The following is a 5,690-nucleotide window of genomic DNA, read 5'->3' as shown; positions in this document are numbered from 1 at the left end:
TGGAGACCTTGGTAAGACAAGTACTCCAGAGGGAGGGAGATAAAACATTCAAGTACTTGCCAACCCTATGCAGTTTTTATACTTTCCAGAGTCAGGTGCATGCCAGGATATTCCCTTCAAATAAAGGACAAGCACTGATGAGATAGTACAGTGGGATGACTGCATGCTTTGCATGTAGGAGGCGTGGGTTTGATCCATGGCACCAAAGAATCCCTTGAGCCCCTCCAAAAATGAAGAAGCACAGAGCTAAGAGTAGTGTCTGAGCATACCCAATGTGGTTTCTAAAACAAACAAACAAACAAACAAAAACAAACAAAAAACTGAGATATATTACTAGATCCACTATTACAATAAAGGAAATAAAACAAATATTAAAGACTTCTTTAGCTTTTGAGCCAAGGCTATAGTCCAAAGGACTGAATGAATGCTCTGTATGAGGGAATCTCTGGCATTGGTCCAACCTCTGACATGGTCAGTTTTGCCCATAACCTTCCAAATGAAGAGTTTTGGAGCTTTTAGTGACAACACATTATACACAATGAGAATTGCTTCTGCTCTATATTAGCCAACATTAAAGGTGCCAGCTTTGCACAGGGCTCAGACTAGAGAATGACTGCAGTGGACCCTGACTGCAGAACAAACATTCCTGCTGTTTGGAACTAAGATTTCTGTAGATTCTATGGAACTGAGGTGTCAGTAGTAAGGGAAAAAAGACTGCATGAAGTTAATGGAAATTACCAATATATGAACACAACCCAGGTTCCTAGGGTTATGAAGCAGGAACATCACACCTACTGCAGATGATTAGACACTTTTCCTTGGTGGGTGGGGAACTTGGGTCATAATTTGGTGATGTTTAGAGGCTATTCCTCTCTGTGTCCAGAGGTCATTCCGGCAGTGCTCAGGGAATCAATGTTTCCAGGGACTGAATTGGGGTGAGCCATATGCTCAAGCTAACCTTACGTCCTATACTAGCTCTCCAAACCAGATTAAACACTTTAATAGGCCCTGATAGTGTTGGAATACTTGAATCAAGAATATGGCTCTTTTCCTGTCCAGCTTGAAAGATGGCATCTGCAAGGAAGTCACAGTCTCCACTGCAGCCTCCTCTACCTCCACCACCAGTGCGGTAGGAAAAGGCAAAGACAAAGGCGGTACCGGCGATTCAACCATGAAGCAAGTGCAGATAGATGGCTTGGTGGCATTGAAGGTAATCAAACATTATCAAAAAGGAGACAAGGAATGGAGGTGGTTCAAGGTGTGCTTTTGGCCTTGCTGTAGATGATTGCCCTGAAATTATCGATTGCTTTCTATTCCTTCAGCACATGGAAGAAGATACTGATTTTGATGAAGTTCAGTATCAGATAGAAATGATGCGGAGCCTGCACCATGTAAACATTGATCACCTCCACGTGGGCTGGTAACAGTTCACATACTATGGCTCATTCGTCACCCAGGTACTTTTGGATTCTCAGTTCAGCTACCAGCATGCCACTGGAGAATGTGTCGTTCTCATTTACGATCCAATTAAAACTGCCTAAGGGTCTCTCTCACTGAAGGCATGCAGAATGGCTCATAAACTGATGGAAGTTTGTAAAGGGAAGGATTTTTCTTCTGAGCATTGAAAAAGGCAAGCGTCACCTTTGAGTACATGTTTGAAGAAGTGCCGATTATAATTAAAAATTCACATCTGATGAATGTACAAATATGGGAATTTGAGAAGTCGGCTGGAGCAGATAAACATGAATTGCTCAGTTTTGCTAGCAGCAAATATTCAGGGGAAAATCTACAGCTGCTGTTGAACAGAGTGGATGATATGAGCCAAGATATAGTTAAATATAATACATACACGATAAAGACAAGTAAACAGCAGCAGTAGAAACATCAGCATCAGCAGTGTTGCCAGCAAGAGAATATGTAGCAGCAGAGTCGAGGGGAAACTCCACTCCCTGAGGAGGATTTGTCCAAACTTTTTAAATGCTCCCCAGTTCTACCCAGAATGGATCCACTGCTCATTGCAGGCCAAATTAACAATTACTGTGGAATATCAAGGAGTTCATGGCCCAAAAGTTAGACAAACTCTTCATGGTTCTGGCTCTTCAAGAATAGAGCGATTAAGAAAAACGTTTCCAGAAAAGAAATTAACATTGATGTTTTTTTCTTTTTGGGTCACACCCGGCAATGCTCAGGGGTTACTCCTGGCTCATGCACTCAGGAATTACTCCTGGCGGCGCTTGGGGGACCATATGGGGTGCTGGGAATCGAACCTGGGTTGGCTGCGTGCAAGGCAAACGCCCTACCCGCTGTGCTATCGCTCCAGCCCCAACATTGATTTTTGAAATCACATTTGGTCAACTCTTGGAAGGAAAACATTTGTATATTGGAAAAATCTCTTTATCCAACAATAAAGTAAAAATAAAATACAAAATATGAAGGGATCATGAATATAGAATGTTCACTCATTAATTGGGATCAAATCATTAAAAAATAGATCCATCATGAGACTGAAATACAACTGAGACTCGGTTATAGCAGGAAAATATGATAGGAAAGGGTACTCATGTATGGCATCTATGTGTCCTGTTTGATACCCACTAGAGTGTAGAATCTCTCCTCAGTTCACATTAGGGATCATATGGGTCTCGTATTCACTCAACAGAAGGAAGAAGGAAAGCTAAATTGGATTATGGATGGGCAGGTTTAGTGAATAAGTGAAAATCAAAAGCAGATGCTACCTGCATGATGGCTGAATGTCGTGATGTCATGATGTGAAAAACAGTAATGAGTCACTGAAAGACAAATCTTCCTCATGGGCAGAGCTTGCAGAAGTACACCTGGCCATCTGCTTTGTGAGAAAAAAAGAAGTGGCTGAAAGTCATAATGAAAACAAAAAACAAAAAACAAACCCAGATCATTGCAAATGGTAAAGGTACTAAAAAAAGAAAAACCAAGAATGAGGGGACAGGGAGATAGTACAGAGGGTAAGGCACTTGCCTTGCATAGTCCTGACTAAGATTGATCCCCTGAGACTGCCAGGAGTGATTCCTGGGCACAGAATCAGGAGTAAGCCCTGAGCACAATCGGTGTGACTCCTGTCATTGTCCTCCCGTTTTCATCGATTTGCTCGAGCGGGCCCAGTAACATTGTGAGACTTGTTACTGTGTTTGGCATATCGAATATGTCACGGGTAGCTTGTCAGGCTTTGCCATGTGGGCGCAATATTCTCGGTAGCTTGCTGGGCTCTCTGAGAGGGGCGGAGGAATCAAACTTAGGTCGGCCATGTTGCCTGCGTGCAAGGCAAACGCCCTACTCACTATGCTATCGCTCCAGCCCAAACAAGATGTAATATTTTTATATTATATATTAATGCTTATCAGAAAACAGCTATATGCCATGGGCACCAAATATCCAACTGGACAAATAATTTGACTAGTTGGTCTTAACAAGATGACATGATCACAGTGGCAGAGATGAAGGCTTTGTGTGAATCAAAAAACATATACTACCACTAAAAGTCCAATCTAGTGATTTAATTGCCTGATTTGACTATTGCAGCTGCTTGTAAAAACTCCAACACTGAGAACCTAGGATGACATTCTTCCTTAAGGAGACTAACCAGTCACTTGTTAGAAAATGCTCTACACAGGACCATTTTCATCATGGGAAAATTGTGGTTTTTCACACAGGAATGGACACTTAATCAGGGATCAGTTGGCTTGTCCTAAATGTCTCAGCCAGGAATACTTTGAAGCTGCTTAAGGAATGACTGATCTACCAAGATGGAGTAGTAAGGCATCCAACCAGGAAACTCATTTTACAGATCCACTGGTCATGTCATATACTGGGCCATCTAGAAGCTGCTAGCCAAATAGAGGAGTTAGTATGGAATACGGAATGGACATGTGAAATACTGTCTCAAAATCATGGTACTCAACCAGAGAAATAGTACAGGGGTCAAGCCACTTTCCTTGCTCGATCTCCATTATCACATATGGTCCCCTGAGCACTGCCAGGTGTCACTTCTGAACACAGAGCCAGGAGTAGTCTCTGAGCACCATAAAAAAAATCCCACTCGCTGCTTGATGATGAACTCCAACCACCATGTTTCCTTCATCAGGGGTGGGGTACCATCCTCTGGGATACATATAAATGTTGAGTTATAAAGGCCCTCCCGTTGATCATCGATTTGCTCGAGCGGGCCCAGTAACGTCTCCATTGGAGACTTTGTTGTTACTGTGTCTGGCATATCGAATACTCTCGGCAGCTTGCCAGGCTCTCCGAGAGGGGCGGAGGAATCGAACTCGGGTCGGCCATGTTGGCTGCGTGCAAGGCAAACACCCTACCCGCTGTGCTATCGCTCCAGCCCATGTTGAGTTATAGACCTTCATATGGCACTATGCTCCCACAAAGGCAAATACATACATCCAAGAAATAAGAAAGTCGTCTTGCCACTTTTCAGTCTCCAATGTTATGTATTCTTCAAGGTTAGAGATCTTGTTCTAGCATATTATTGCCAGGGGACAGAAGAGATTCCATTAAACTACAAGTCACAGCAGTTACTTGCACCCTTCAGGTTTAAGCAGGGCAAGCAGAAATCATTGTAAGGTTATCAGGTGCAATCGATCCTAACAAAAAGGGGAGGCAGACCTGCTGTTCCATAATGGGCAGGTGCAGGGAAGAGCTAATATGGAATTTTAATGTCCCCGTTGGTTACCTTTTGGTACCTCTGGTCTCATACTGATGAATGTAGTGATGTGGTAATGGAGGCTATGCACAGTGGTTGTATATAAGGTTACCAGGAGTTTAGGCCCTTTTGGAATGAGAGCTTGGGAAATATCAGCTAATGAGTGAAGAAGGGAGATGATGGGCATCAGTTGGGACCACATGACCAACTATAGCCACAGTAGCTGTGGTTTGTCTCCCAGCCTCCCTATTTGAAATTGCTCCTCAGAAAGAGAGTCCTGAGGGACGTAGGAAGGACATTCATGTTGCACATAAGCTAAACTTGGCAGGCTTGGTGATGAGTCAGTCAAGAAGGGCTGCATTCTGCAGCTGCAAGGAGTGTGGTTAGCTGACAGGTCCCAATCATTTGCGTTTTCAGGTTTTCATCTTTTGCTTTCTCAGGGCAAGTCTAGCCATTTCCACTAGAGGCAGGAACTTGTTTTAGGAACAACTTTGCCCAGTTTCTGTTTAACTAGTCTGCCCAATCCTTGCTTCTGCCCTTTTCTTCAAATGTAGACAGCACTCCCACTACCAAACCATCAATTGTTTTATTTCTAACTTCTTTTTAGAGTCTGTTCCTATTAGAATCTAACTGGCACAGACACATGTATGAGGCCCCTGAATTTGTTCTATTACCTGGTCCTAACCGTGGAATTGTGACCAAACTTATCAAGGTTTTTAAACTAATCAGTTATTTACACAAATATAAAATTAAAGACTTAATTGTTTAATGCAGGGGTAGCACATATCCAGCAATGCTACTGCTACAGTGCTACTACATCTGTGCTCAGGGATGACTCGTGGCAGTGCCTAGGGGACCATAAGTACTGCAGGGGATTGAACCAGGGTGGGTGGCATGGTGCCTTAACCCTTGTACTATCTCTCTGGACTTTGGACTTATTTTATACATCATATGGTTATTGTGAGAATGAATTTAGTATGCAGAGGAAAATGCTATACAATTTGAA

At 42.9% G+C, this 5,690-nt stretch overlaps 1 pseudogene; it reads left to right on the top strand.

Moving 5' to 3' along the window:
• The first annotated feature begins 1,039 nt into the window (after nucleotides 1-1,039).
• Nucleotides 1,040-2,109, top strand: LOC130021656 (eukaryotic translation initiation factor 3 subunit H-like; annotated as a pseudogene).
• Nucleotides 2,110-5,690: the final 3,581 nt, after the last annotated feature.

This window comes from Sorex fumeus, unplaced genomic scaffold (assembly GCF_029834395.1).
Source record: "Sorex fumeus unplaced genomic scaffold, SorFum_2.1 ptg000018l, whole genome shotgun sequence".
Lineage (NCBI taxonomy): Eukaryota > Metazoa > Chordata > Mammalia > Eulipotyphla > Soricidae > Sorex > Sorex fumeus.
The sequence above is the reverse complement of the archived record's forward strand: the minus strand, read 5'-3'. Positions and strand labels throughout refer to the sequence as shown.